We start from the raw sequence: 15,549 nt of genomic DNA, 5'->3' as shown, positions 1-15,549 counted from the left end.
TTTTCACGTCTGTTAACCGAGGGATCTTGCTCACTGCAAGAGCTGCAGAACTCAGTCTATTCGAGAGATTAGCAATACGGGGACCCCACCTGTAGTTTAAAATCTAAAGTTATACCAAGAAAATCTGTACTATCTCATTCACTACGCTCATTCCTTATGTGACTCTTTAACAAACTTAATGCACTTAGTATTTTTCTCATTAAACTATAAATTATTAACATTTAACCAATTTACTATTTTTTTTTTATACTACGTCGGTGGCAAACAAGCATACGGCCCGCCTGATGATAAGCAGTCTCCGTAGCCTATGTACGCCTGCAACTCCAGAGGAGTTACACGCGCGCTGCCAACACTAACACTCCGCACCCTCGTTGAGCTCTGTTACTACTTTAGAAATAGCATTATTTACATCACTGCAAGCTTGTTGCTGTCGTTTGACTTTGAAATTGGGACGTATTGACTTGATGGCAATGTACAACTTACGAAATATTATAGACTTCCCGACAAGAATAAATGGCGAGTCTCAAACCTCTATTGATTGTCTTATTACAAATATCCACAGTGATGCCTTAACTGTAAAATCTTTGCCAGCTGATATACCTATCTGACCATGACGCTCAATTAGCACAACTTAAAATCAATGAACGTTGTAGCCCCGAATATGTGTACATCAAAAGTCGTCCCTACAGTATTGAAAATGTCACTAATTTATGTGGAGCTATGATGTCATATGACTGGAATTAAATCTTCGCCACATATAACCCCGTAACTTTTGATCACTTTATGCGGAAAATAATCTATAACATGAACATATATATGCCCACCAAAATTACGACAAAGAAATACTCAAATAAAATAGGATGGATATCGAACGCTATATTTAACTTACAACAAGACATAAATGATCTACACTTGTTTAGTCAGCAATTCCCACATATAGACGTTGAGGATAACTTAAAGTACAAAAAACAAACAATGCAGGCAACATTATTAAATTTGAAAAGAAAGCACACCAAGGAACGCATCACTAACTCAAATAACCCTAAAAAAGAGATATATATTAGGTTCAGGTGTGCTTTGTTGTGTAGTGTAGAAGGAGCTATTATCATTTGGTTGTGATGGAGTCAAACAGGTTCGGCTCGAGTGGTAATCGACGAATGACCATTCACTTGCATACAAGCACATGACTGGCCATTGGTCAGAGACTCAACCCGCTCTGAATTTTGCTTGATTTGAGATCATCCATAGCTACTCTCATTTATTGCATCTAAGGATTTTATTGAATCCTCCAACCTCTGAACTTTTAATTTTAATGTGATAATGACAAATTCGATGATGATAATGGCTGTGTCAGTTTCATATTGTAATTTACTATGTTCTAACTAACCCTAACCCTCGATCACTCAACTCCCAACCTGTCAGTCCCCGACTTACTGCCCCCTCAACCCCCTAATCTCACAAACCCTGACTCGTCAAATCCCAAACCCTCAACCCCAAGACCCCCAAACACCACCCTCTACTTTCACCTCTCACACCTACCCCTCTCTTCTCAGTCTCTGAACGTTTCCAGCACTACTTACATCAAAAATCATAATATGAGGGCAGTTCCACATTTTTCGCTCGTCATCTTCATCATCAGTAGCCTTACCACGAGTTTAACATATATTCGCTAGCATAGCGTGTGCGTAATTTACTTTCTATGCATCTCAATCGTAGTGGCATATTAGTGCGAGCGAGATGTATAAAAAGTAAGTTACGGAGACGTTAACGAAAATGTAATGTCATACCCGTTGTAAGGCTACAGTTGCACTATCAAATTGGTAGTTTTCGGGAGGAAATGCTTGAGTTACTTTAGAAAACACTGAAGTCGCCATACACCTGCCTTTAAAAATTGAGGAGTTCCCACAGTTCTTCATGGAACCCATCATCATATCAGAACAAAAAAGAGAATTATTCAAATCCGACCATGGGTCTCGGAGTAATCGGTACAGAAAAATATATAGCCACAACCGAATACAGAACCTTCTCCTTCTGGGTAAAGAAGTCCGTTAAAAATAGAAGGACCCCCGGAATCCGACAGAAACTGTAAAACTTGGCGTGCATATTGACTTTAGAGTTAAAAGCAAAAGTAAGTAATTGCATACTGTGTCCTTTTCGATGCAAAATAATAATAATACTAATAAGCTGAGAAAAGATAAGTACATACTTCAATCTGTCGATTTAATGACAGTGTCGGTAGCCTGGTGCAATTGGAGATCACTTAGGTACAGGACTTTTATATGATGCTCTAAAATTGCAGTAAGAATTAATTACCAATGTACATATACAAAATATAAAACATAGGTAGTTATGGTCTTGGACCGACTTTCGGACTAATGATTCCATCCTTAAAGAACTCTGTATCAAGCAGGCGCCTTTCGACTTTTCGGTAATCTCTCGAGGCGAAACATTGACACCATAGAGCGTCTAGTGGTGCAGGGTAGAGCAAACAGAACAAGACCACATACCACATACGCAATGGACTGACCAGATCAGATTCAGATATATTTATTTCTCAATAGCAATACACAAGTTCCATTAAAACAAACAAATATGCAAACATAATGAGATCATCAAGGTAGGTACACTGGGTACACATTTAAAACGAATATTTACATTATTTTACAAATCTAGAAACGTATTTTGAAAATAGGGCACAATATGTATAATAATAATAATAATAATTTAGCCTATATACGTCCCACTGCTGGGCACAGGCCTCCTCTCATGTGCGAGAGGGCTTGGGCTGTAGTCCCCACGCTAGCCCAATGCGGATTGGGGTACACATATATAGTTTGAATAATAATTCGCCAGTTAACAGTAGTCTACAAATGGATATGGATACATTCATATTTATTATTAAAGTATTTTTCAACGTTATAAAGTAGGAGCGGCTATCTTTTGGCAGATTATTGTAAAGTTTCTGCCCTGTTATTTTGGGGCACGTTTTGCTATATAATCTACATTTGCTTTGTCTTAAGTTTGAGGATATCTAGTCGGTCGTTTACTTACGTCACCAATACGTTCAAATTCACTTGGATTATTTCTAACATGCATTATAACTTGTAGGATAATATATGTCGATACATATGTCATTTCTAAATTTTTTAAATGTTCTCAAATCAAATCTGCGATGAAAGGACCCTTGAATAAATTTGCCAGAATGACCTCCAAACCGCAGAAAATGGCGAGAAATAGTACGGCGAGAAATTGTAATTGATATTAGCAGTTGACCACGACACTCTGCAAAGAGAATAACGACAAAGAAGAAGATAGTTGTATGGTTTCGAAGCCTGGTCACTCAGTCAAACAACGCGAAGAACAGAAGCTATACACGACAGAAATGCGGATGCTTCTGTTGCCACACTCAAGGACAAGATATTTTACATATATTTATTTATTTATTTAAACTTTATTGTATAACATATGTACAGTCAGCATCAAAAGTAGCGGATGAAACAACGGGCCAAAAGTATCTGATATTCCGGATAATTTTTCCAAATATAGATAAATTTCCAAATATCGCGCTCAAAAGCATTTCTTTTACACTCTTTGTTATTCTATATTAAAGACATCGCTTTTTGTTAAGCTGTTACAGAATGGTAGATACTTGTGAAACGTTATTTGATCCGCTACTTTTGATGCTGACTGTACAAACATGTATTATAAATAAACTTATAATAGGTTTGGTCAACATAACAAAGACATTTTTTTTTTTACTTCGATCAAGATGGTTTTGTAGCGGTTCTGTTAAATTTATCAATTTCTAGTTAATTTACCCGAAAAAAAAAGACGGAGATCATTTACATAAAATCAACGTAGTGTTTTTTCAGTGTATCTATCCGCGTTCAGTAAAAGCACTTTTGCCATGTACATTACATTCTATAAATATTGTCAAGAATAAGAAGTTGCGGGCATAAGCACAACATAGGTACAAATATATAAATTTCATAATGAACGATCGGGTACCGAGGGTTTTCACGAGACAAGGGATGGGGAAAGACAATTGTAATAAACGGTTTATCGAAAAAATCAAAGAAGGTTCCCTGGAGACAAAGGAATTAAGGATCCACTAATGAGATGTTGATTGTATCTCGTGGTCCGTTTGTCACCCCTCTTAAAAACCTTTTTAAATATATTTCATTGCTTCAGGCAACTATTTAAATGCAGGATGCGTCTTCAACGGCTTTGTTTCGCTGACTTATTATGCAGATTTTATTAAACGTTGTAAAAAAAGCGTAGTTGTGTGATTAGGATTTTGAAGATTTTTTTTGTGGATATACTTGTAAGGAAACTATTTTATGAGACTTTGCAATTGTAAGTCTAACTAGATTTACAACCATATACCCTTAGAGATTAAAAGTGCGACTAGTAATAGACGATTTATTAATAAACTTAAGGCTAAGCTTATGTCTGAGGCGTATTATTCTGTTGACGAATTTTTCAACGGCGTGCACTCCTGAACTAGTTCAAAATCCCAAACTAGAAATATATTAATTTAACTTGCCTTATTTGATCCAATTATAAGTACTGTAAAAAGCGAAAGCTTGAAATAATAATAAATAAAAAAAGAATAATAATTGTACCCACCTGACATATCTTACACCTAATCAATATATGGACTGATGTTATGTTATGTAACTTAGATATAAATAGTTTTAAATATAAAATAATGTGATTGACATGTAAAACTACACTTGACCCTACTCATAGTGTTGTGTTCCTGCCGGTGAGTAAGGTTGCCAGAGCTCAACGAGGGGGGTGGGGTTAGGGTCGGCAACGCGCATGTAACTCCTCTGGAGTTGCAGGCGTACATAGGCTACGGAGACTGCTTACCATCAGGCAGGCCGTATGCTTGTTTGCCACCGACGTAGTATAAAAAAAAAAAAAAAAAAAACTATGTTTTATAAAGAAACATTTTCATAAAGGTTTTGTGAAACGAATGATGTAATTCTAGCGGCCCTATTCGAAGAATGAGACACGATAACGATAAGTTCCTGTTTAGATAAGTTCTCATCTAGATATCGTTTGTATGTCGTATAATTGACAGAAGCACCTCGATTCGGGCAACAAATGTCACTTTGATGTTAGAAATATCGTAGATAGATCTTATTGGGAACACAGAGGAATCGAAATAAAACGTCAATTTTGATATGTCGTTTAATTATCTATCTTTTAAAGATCTTAAACGTGTCTTAATCATTCTTCCAATCGGGCCGTAAGACGTGTGGTATTTTCACAATGGAAAGATAGTAAGTATGTAAGTAGTTACTATCGTAACGGCATTCAGGAAACATATAAAATAAAATTTTGAGTATTTTTGATATTTGACCGATACTTTTTTTACGTGGAGGAGTAAATGAATATTTAGGCATGCTGCGGGCAGAGTGAGTATTAGGAACGTGTATATCGGACTCGCAGGCAAGGGCCAGCACTATCGCCTAAACGTTGACGACGACGTTGGTGATGGAGCGCGAGCATTTATCCTCGAATACTGCCTGCTGCGACATTTGAGGCTACCCTCTTCCTGGACCCGAAGCTCCCCCTCACGAAGGGCGAGCTAGTAATCAAGATATAGAGGTGGTCATCCTAGCGGCCGCCTCACTGGCACTGGCCAGCAGTGACACCCCCCCTCCCCCGCACCGTTATTACAGGCCCTCTGCTTAGACTGGTTCCGAGGTCCGCAATTTTATACAGAACTGCGGGATTCCTGTTCCTCCGCGGTAAACCGCCAGGCCCAAAGGCCCCCATCTCAATGCCAGTGTTTAACTCATTTTATATACGTACGATTTGTGGTTTACGTTTCATTATTGATGCCAAGTCCATTATAGGGGTGTTTACCATCTATATGTTGACGTATGCTGCAGAACATAATAAAAATAGTACCTACAGTCAACATCAATAATCAGTCAGCTGCAGAGAGATCGGGGGGGGGGGGGGGGGTCAGATCTCTCTGCAGCTGATTGTACACACAGACATAATACACCGAGACCGATAGTCGCCATGTGGCTACTCAGCCAAAAGTGAAGCCGAAACACGATCGACGTGTGCGTGCGACGCTCGTGTCTTACGCTCAGAAACGCACACAAGTATACAAAAACGGGTTGCCAGTATTTATTTTATTTTATTTTATTTAAATATGAAACAAACGGTCATACAAAAAATATTATTACAGTTTCTTGTCTTAATCTAGACCTATAGTTTCCATGTTTGTTAAACATATCTTTATATAGAAGCACGAAAAGTACCTATCTACGTTTAGGTTCAGCTAAATAGTAAGAGGTTACACAGAATTTGAGAAATCAGATTTACAAAACACTCAGTGAAAAGCACAATGTAAAACACGTTCTACATTTATAACAACTTTTGAATAAGTATGAAGTATCGACAAACATGACATAATAATACTTATTATATACGCGTTAAGATTTATATGCTACTAGTCTTGAATACTGTTTTCAATGAACTTATGGTACAATTAAATATGTCTACATTTTTAACAATGTTATGATCATTATAGAGGGCACATGCTCGTTTAATAAACATATTTTTAGAATAGTTAGTTCTACTACATGGAATGGAGAATAAATGCTTGTATCTGGGACGACATCGGCGCTCTTTATTACCTGGAACTCTTATACATATGTCTTTCAACAAGCTAGGGGCATCAATATAACCATTTATTATTTTAAATAATAGAACAGAATCAACGCAGTCTCTCCGACACTCTAGTGACTGCATTTTATGACGGTTTAAGGATTCCACATAATCTTTGTATTCAATACCACATTTAAAATCAAGGGATTTTAGGAACTTTTTTTGCAATCGCTCTATCCTGTCAATATGAATGCTGTAATGGGGTTTCCAAACCGCACATGCGAACTCAAGCCGACTTCGTACATAACTGTTATAAAGAATTTTAAGTGTTAATGTATTCCTGAAAGGTTTACCAATTCGCAGGATCATACCTAATTGTTTAAGCCTTGGGGGACGCCTGAGCTGATATATTTGCTTTGAGAGATAAACCCTGATACTACCACCGACTGTGTGCGATTTTCTACATATGACTTAATCCAACGAAACAAATCACCGTGTACACCGAGTTCCCAAAGCTTGCATTTATTTATTTATTCCCGTCAGAGTAGGGCTATTTTAACAACATTCTTATACTTGGTTATCAATAATTTGGAGGTGTGTAGATTTTTAATTTTGTAATAAAAAGCTTTTTAGGGTTCCATTACTTCCATTATTACATTAAACCCTCAAAAATTGAGTGTAATTGCAATATTGCTGCGGTCGACCGCATTACTGCAGGAAATGTCAAATACATAGGTCATTTACTTAATAAGAAATCTATCAAATTAGTCTATAAAACCGGACAAGTACGAGTCAGACTTGCCCACCGCGGATTCCGTACTTTTTAGTATTTGTTGTTATAGCAGCTTATCTGTGAAAATTTCAACTGTCTAGCTATCACAGTTCATGAGATACAGACGGACGGACTTAATAATAGGGTCCCGTTTTACCCTTTGGGTACGGAACCCTAATAAAAATGTATCAATAATTACCCGTTCTATAGCGGTGTGCGACAACCACTTCTAGACACCAAAATTGGTCCGGCCGTGGACCGCATGTACTTGTAATATTCAAAGATTTTAGTTGTACAACAGGTAGATTACAAGATGTTATATAAATATTTTGGTTTTACTATGTCGTGCCTATTGGCATACAAATTCAAAAAAAATAGCAACGCGACGAAATCGCTGGGAGAGCCACGCCTGTTTTTTGGCAATAAGGTTTAAATAAATAAGCTTTTACTAGTTTATTTTTATTTTACAAATATGGGAAAAATACTATATTTGAATACATTTTACAAGTGTACAAACAATGAGGTACCTCACAAGCTGACTCTATTCAGTATTGGCGCTATAGTGTCGGATTTTTAAATCGATCATTACATGAAATAAAAATTAAACTGGAATATTATTAAAATATATATTTTGAAATAAAATAACGAAAAATATAATTTTCTTAAATAATACAAGGAACTTAAAGTAAGCGTACTTATTTTAGAATGTCAACGTCATGTGGAGGAAAAATTATTCATTTAACTGGCAACATTTATAAGCAATGGCGGCTGACGAAGGTTTGTATTTTTGTATTCACAATTACGTAAAAATATCATATTAAACTCGATGCTTACGCGTGGAATGTAATATCAGGTGATTTGTTTTTATTTACTGATGAATCGTGACACCCATTCAACGCACAAACAGCCATCATTCCTGTATTGTTTTTAATTTACAACCGGGAAATGTACACAAACCGACTCGACCTTGAGTACTACGAGGGCCGTTCGAACGAGTGCGACATAATGTCGCCCCTGAAGTGGCTTCACTAAGGATGTGCGGACTACTCATCTATGCTTTTTAAATCTATGACTGTAACAGTTAGACTTTGACAAATACTTTTGATAGGCGATAGCGAACTGTCTTGTAGATATGTCTTTATTTAGACAAGATAGCCGCACAAAAAGTGAGAGAAGAAAAAGAGGAAAAATAACTTCACAACTTGGTTTTATGTCTTTTCTAGAAGCAACTACAGTTACCTATAACTACTAAATACGGGTAATATAAAAAAAGTAATCTAAGTGTTTACAAATTGTTGCACAACAGAATCGAAATTTCCGACCATCCATAATGCAGACGTGGCCGTATAGCGCAGTTATTTTAGACAGCGCTCGCAGAATACAGGGCGATCTAAAACTGTTACGGTTCACGTCAGAGAGCCGAGGCCAGCCGACTGCATTCGACGCACGTACCGCGCCTGCCTTGCCGCTATGAAACACGCCTCGAGACAGGACGATTCTTTAGCCATACATAAACTTATTTTGTTCTTGATGTTAACATTTTTAACTTTACACCAAGGGTCACATTACTTTTGCTATTCATTTAAATGCATATATAAGTACTGGGTGCCCACTAATTAATGGAATACCTTCCGACTACCGGCAAGGCACCTTAAGCTGGTCCAAAAATGCACTCATAGGTCTAGAAAAAGTTTCTTGGTTTTCGAGAGAATCGAACTTTTCTGCCTTTTTTAATAGCTAGCACCTTACTTAATTTTATTCACCATCTAGGCCATATCTTTGTTTGTAAAAATATAAATAGCATGTGTTATACCATTATAGAATTAGTATTAGATAACCTATTTTTTAAGAAAGTTAGTCACTCGGTTTTCCATACATTTTTTATTCACCACAAGCGATCAAACTTGTTAAAAACTTTTATAACTTTAAGGATGGTGTTGTGGTATAAAAGTCAATATAAATTGATAAAACACCAAACCATGGTCACAACCATCACATTTACGTTGACACTGTTGAGCGCACTAACAATATGCCTTCGACAATTTGCATAACGCTTCACGTTTGTAAAATGACAACGCCGTTTGTAAAAGGCGGAGTCTTATAATTTGACTGCGACATATATATGCGACATACATTTGTGATGTTTTCGACTAAAAGGTACCACATTGTCGGTTGTAGAATAAGGCTGATTTCAAATTGACAACCGACAATAAGTACCCGTTAGTCTTCAATAAGCCTCGTGTATGATCTAGTAATATTGCAGGGTTGTTGATTTACATAAAATAATATTAAGTACATAAACAATGTCTTTATAATCTCCTATTCACATTTACATACCAAATTTACATTTTTCCTAACCATAATAATAAAGAAACAGTTTCCATCACGTACCCTAACTTTTCTCTCATAATGTACCACTCCCGTGTGTTTAATATTCAATAACTGCGTTTTATCTACAACTATCGAGGGTAAGGGGCTCCAAACTACGCGCTCGCATTCCGATCACGTACGACGCTGTCTTAACATCTGGATTGTTTCGAAACATGCTGTACCGTCTCAGTTTGTTTTTAAACTGGCATCTGTCGTACTGAACGAGTGGTCTTGTTCTTTACGTGTCCCCGGCGGGGCAACTTTTAAGCATAGCTATTACATTATTGTTTACAATGATATCGATATATTTCATTGCGAGCTTCGATATGAAAAGCATTTTGTTTTATTATCGAACTTCAAAAGCGATTTCGTTGATTCTAACTTGTCAAGAGAAAGTTACCATAGTTTTGTAATCCCGATCTTTGTAATATCATACGAAATTTTAATTGTGTCCACAATTAATCCGCTTACATACATTCTATACATAAGTATTGTGTGTGTGTGGATATATATTTAAAAAAACCGGCCAAGAGCATGTCGGGCCATGCTCAGAGTAGGGTTCCGTAGTTACTCTTCTGTCACAATGAGCTAAACTGGATCTTAAAGTATGGTAGATTGTTAACCAAGGGATGAACTGTGGGTGTTCGTCTTTTTACTATGATGGGGAAACTTTTTGCGATAACTCAAAAACAGCTAAACTGATCATATCCGCTATAGTTTTCATTTAATGTCTTTCTTAAGCTCTACTTCCAAGATTTTTTTCATATTTTTTGGACCTATGGTTCAAAAGTTAGAGGGGGGGGGGGACACCTTTTTTTTACTTTTGGAGCAATTATCTCCGAATATATTCACTTTATCAAGAAATGTTTGTTGAAGACCCCTATTAGTTGAAAGACCTTTCCAACGATATCCCACACTGTAGGGTTGAAGCAAAAAAAATGTTCACCCCCACTTTACGTGTAGGGGAGATACCCTAAAAAAATTAAATTTTTAGATTTTATTGTACGACTTTGTCGGCTTTATTGATTTATATATCCATGCCAAATTTCAGCTTTCTAGCACTAACGACCACGGAGCAAAGCCTCGGACAGACAGACAGACAGACAGACATACAGACAGACAGACGGACATGGCGAAACTATAAGGGTTCCTAGTTGACTACGGAACCCTAAAAATGCAGTAATAGCTTTCACATAATATGATATGATATGATTTATTTATCTCACAATATACAATTCTACTACAGTTTCAAATTTATTTCACCAGACTTTATTATGGGACCGATGCCGAAATCGAGAAAAAAAAAATACTATCCCATATAAATCAACGGTGCTTCATTAGCTGGAATGTATGAAATTATGACCTGGAAAGTCACTACGCAAAGTATGGCTGGTGATTAAAATTTAACCCTGAATGTAGCTACATAATTAATACAATACCTCAGCGAAAACAGCTTTAATAACATATTAACATAAATATGTATGAGTGTGTAGTGTTGACGTGGCCCGCTAGCGCTTGGGAACTGTTGATAACTAGAGTTTTTGCATCGCGATCTCCTGAAAATTGGAGGTAGAAGTACGTAACAAAGTGACGATGAAAGTTAGGCCGGTAACGCAGCGCTCGCTCACCGTTCGAGGCTCGGACTTTTTAATTTCGTTCCACAGCCACTCGCGGTAAACCTCGTTACAAGTTTAAATTGGCATTTCTCAGAGTAATGGTTAGTCGCCAGTGGGTAAGTTGCTTGGTGTCTTCTTTACTTGGTAGGGTAATTCTTATTTAAAATGTATGAAAGGCTTAGAAAGGCAAAGTTTAGCGTTCGGTGCAAGTGCAACAGCAAAATTATGGTAGGAGACAGTTGTCGGGGTGCAGTGCATCTCATCTGTTTCGGCACTTGGGGTTAGAATAATTTATTTTATTGAAATGTACTCGGAATGTAGGTAATAGGCATATTTAATTTAATATGTCGAATGAAAAAATAAGTAGTCACTAAACATATTTATTAGCAGATTTTGACATTCCTTGGTATCTGAAAGTCACAAACAAATAATCTCATATAAATAATCAGGTATGCATAAATAAACATTATTCTCGATGGATAGGTACTGAAGATATATATATCTGATGGTGACTGTACCTTACATTTTCCATACAAATGTTTAAGAGCATTTATAAATCCCCTGTATGTAACACCAATACTGCCGTACTACAAGAAGGATTTTGGAAAAATGGGCCGTGTGCGTTTCAGAGTGCTTCCGTTTCAAAGAAAAATGATCAGAAACAGTTTAAGCAAAAATTAAAGAAAGATTGAGAGCCTAATTACTGAAGTTTTCTCTGTGATAATTAAAGTTTGAGTATGTACATTTTTTTTAAATAATATTTATGTAATAAATGAATAGTTCAGGTAATATTTGAGTACCTAGCTAATAATTTGTTGTGCCTGTTCTAATGAGCTATAAATATGTTTTTAAAGGTTTTAAGTCCGAATACACATGTTACTATTTCCGGGGCGGTTTTATCAGATATCAATATAAGCCACAACTAGTGACTTATTACTTGGCGACAAAAGATATTTAGGCCATCACAAGTTATTGGCGGCGTGATTATTTGTGTTTTTTTTTTCAAGATTAAATCTAAGCCAACCTTGCATCTCGTCTTATACACATTTCTAAGATATAAAAGTGTTAAGCAAGTCTGTACAACACCCGGAAAAAATTAAATAATTACAGCCTAATCATTAATAAGAAGTAATGATTAGGCTGTAATTATTTATTCTTAAATTATCACCAGAATATGCCTTGTAATACTACATTTTAAACTAGAGCTTTACAAAGCTGAGACAGTATATATGTATACTGATGTGAGATGATATGGGAGTGATATAACTTCCAGTTGCTATCACAGTATGCTCGCAGTTTATAAACGCGTGAACAACTCTGGATGTTGTCGCCGTATTTTCAAAAGTGCATGGTTGAGTTTACCCAGGTATTTTAAAATGCAACTACTGTTAACACTAAAATAAACAGGATTTGAAAAATACGCAAGCCCTTCAAATCTCTCACATTTTTATACCGTAGGCATACAATACTAGAACTACAAAAGAAGTCCCGCATCCCAGATGTTCCCGACTGTTTAAAATCTCTATGTTCCACATTAAAATGCGTGAGTCCACGGGCACCATCCAAGGTAAGCCCACTAACCCAGGATTAACCGGTTGAACCTGGAGTTACTATGTTTACCAGTACAATTTGACACTGAGTTAACGGTTAACCCCGGGTTAATGGCTAACCATGGCTAGGGCAAGGGGCCCTAAGAAAGTAAACATAATATATTTATTTATATTTCGTCAGGTGAAAATCAAAACTCACTATATAGTAGGACCTGTTTAATCCGGACCGCCTATAATCTGGCGGACTTTATACTCCAGACGAAACATTTCTTTATTTCTTCGCCGACTAATAGGACAGGCCATTAAAATGAAATGCAAGAATGTGAAGCAGCAGAATATAACTGATTGTTTTTACCAGTAATGTGTTAGAGGTTGTTCTGTTCATTTTAATTAAGAAATGTTCACATATACTCGTACATATATCTTTCATTGCTTTACTAATTAAACACTACAAAAAATTTACATCATTAATCTGGAAACATATTTAAATGTTAATCCGTGAAAAAAAACAACCTTGTTTTGGTACAGTTAGCAGCAGTTGTTAAGCGGGCAAGGTACAGTGCGAGCAGCGTTCACGACGGCCGTGAATCGCGTACTGCTCCGCGCCGAGTCGCACGCTGCGCGCGCGCTGGGAAAACCGGTTGGGGGAGATCTTGCGCTGTCGTAGTAGGCGCACATAGTGGTGCGGTGTTTGGGTTTGGGCCACCTGACACTTGTAGCGACAAACAACACGAAGTCACTATATCCACTATACTGTCACCACGCTCACTGGCTTTCTGCTTAAGGATCACAGGCTTCCATGCTGACGGCACAGCCCAGCCGCTGTCTCGATTGAAATTAGGGCGCCGCCCAATCTCGATCGCTTCACGTATTTTACGTGGTACGTAACATTGTGCCGACAGCGCAAGATCTCTCCCAACCGGTTTTCTCAGCGCGCGCGCAGCGTGCGACGCGGAGCAGTACGCGATTCACGGCCGTCGTGAACGCTGCTCGCGCTGTTAGTGCTTGAAAATACATGAGTGTAATCCGTAGATTTATTTTAATGTTAGTATGTCTCACGACAGTTTAAATTCGGGCATTTATTTGTTACGTGCGCTTCAGCAAACATCCCTGATGCGCTACAAAAGCGGGGCAGCCCCACCAGTGCCCGGAACTGTTATATTGGAAACGAAGAGCCCCGTAGGCCCGCTGCCTGTAGTACGTCCATAAGCTGCACGTATACACGGAGGTACAATTATGCTCTAAAAAGAGTTAATTTTACCTCCCTAGTACAGCGCGCAAACTTATGCGCAATCGTGTTAACCCTTACCGACAGGGCCCTCCGTTTGCGCTCGATATCCATGTTATCTTTTAAGTCTGAGGTGACAACGTGGCCTAAATATTTAAGACATCACCCTTTCTAGAGGAAAATAACTGATATCAAGTATTTCAACACGATTTTATCTATTTTTCAATTTGTTCACTCTATATTATTTTATGTCTTTCTTCTTCTTGTCTGTTCCTTTCGAAATTTTTCTCCCTTGATGGTCTCATCGGAAGATCAGCGCTGGAAGACACCAGCAACATGCTAAGATGAGGCCATTTCATGGCATTTTATACTTTCTTTGTTTTCGTTATATTATGTAATGTAATGTGTATTGTTTGTGTTTACGAATAAAAATTATTCTATTCTATTCTATATCGACAGCTCGGCGACCGTTTGGAACCTCCCCTTTAGTGCTTTAATGCCACCATAAATGGATGCTAGATGATATTGACACCAATTTCTTTTCGGTCGATTTGATCATTCCGTTTGAAATGGCTTAAATAAAATTCGCAAAATAGTTCACAATTTCCGAACGCACCTGTCACTGTCAACCAAAGAGCCGATTGAACAATGGCCGATCCTTTGTCATATTTTTGTCAAAGAATTCGCACTTTAAAATGCAAAATTGTTGCGTACAATCCGAATTTTGCCGATATATGTTGTCGGTTCAAAACTGTTGTTTTTTTACGCTCTTTTATTTGAGCATAATTTCGTTAAGGTCTACCGTAGACCCCGGCGGTTTAATTAATATAGATAAAATGAAATAAAAAGTGACGGAGCCGTCCAGTGGTGAAGGCAGAATTCGAACCAGCGTCTTTAGCCACGTCGCGGCGGTGGCGGAGTGGTGTAGTGGTTCATGGCGATAACCGCGTTTGCTAAAGACGCCGGTTTCAATTCGACCTTCACCACTGGAGGGCTTCGTCACTTTTTCTTTAATATATGATATCTCTTTCAGTTTGTGATCATTAAAAAATAATAAAAAAAGCGAATGATTATATTCAAATCCAAAAATGTATATCACATCAATCCCAATAGCAATATGTACCTTTCGGTGCATTCACGGAAAATGAATGCCTTGAATTTTTTTTCAATTTATCATAATCCACTCGGCTTAAGAGTCGAGACAATAAACGTTAAGTACATCTTATGCCCCGCGGCCACAGGAACTCCACTCTGGACTTCGTCCGATTAATTATTATCGATTGAAATAATCTCCAACTTCCAACCAGTTAAGATATTAGAAGTTAAGTCAGTATCATGAACTGGATTTTTATATAGGTAATAAACTGCGTCGCGTCT

This window comes from Cydia pomonella, chromosome 4 (genome assembly GCF_033807575.1).
Source record: "Cydia pomonella isolate Wapato2018A chromosome 4, ilCydPomo1, whole genome shotgun sequence".
Classification (NCBI taxonomy): domain Eukaryota; kingdom Metazoa; phylum Arthropoda; class Insecta; order Lepidoptera; family Tortricidae; genus Cydia; species Cydia pomonella.
The sequence above is the reverse complement of the archived record's forward strand: the minus strand, read 5'-3'. Positions refer to the sequence as shown.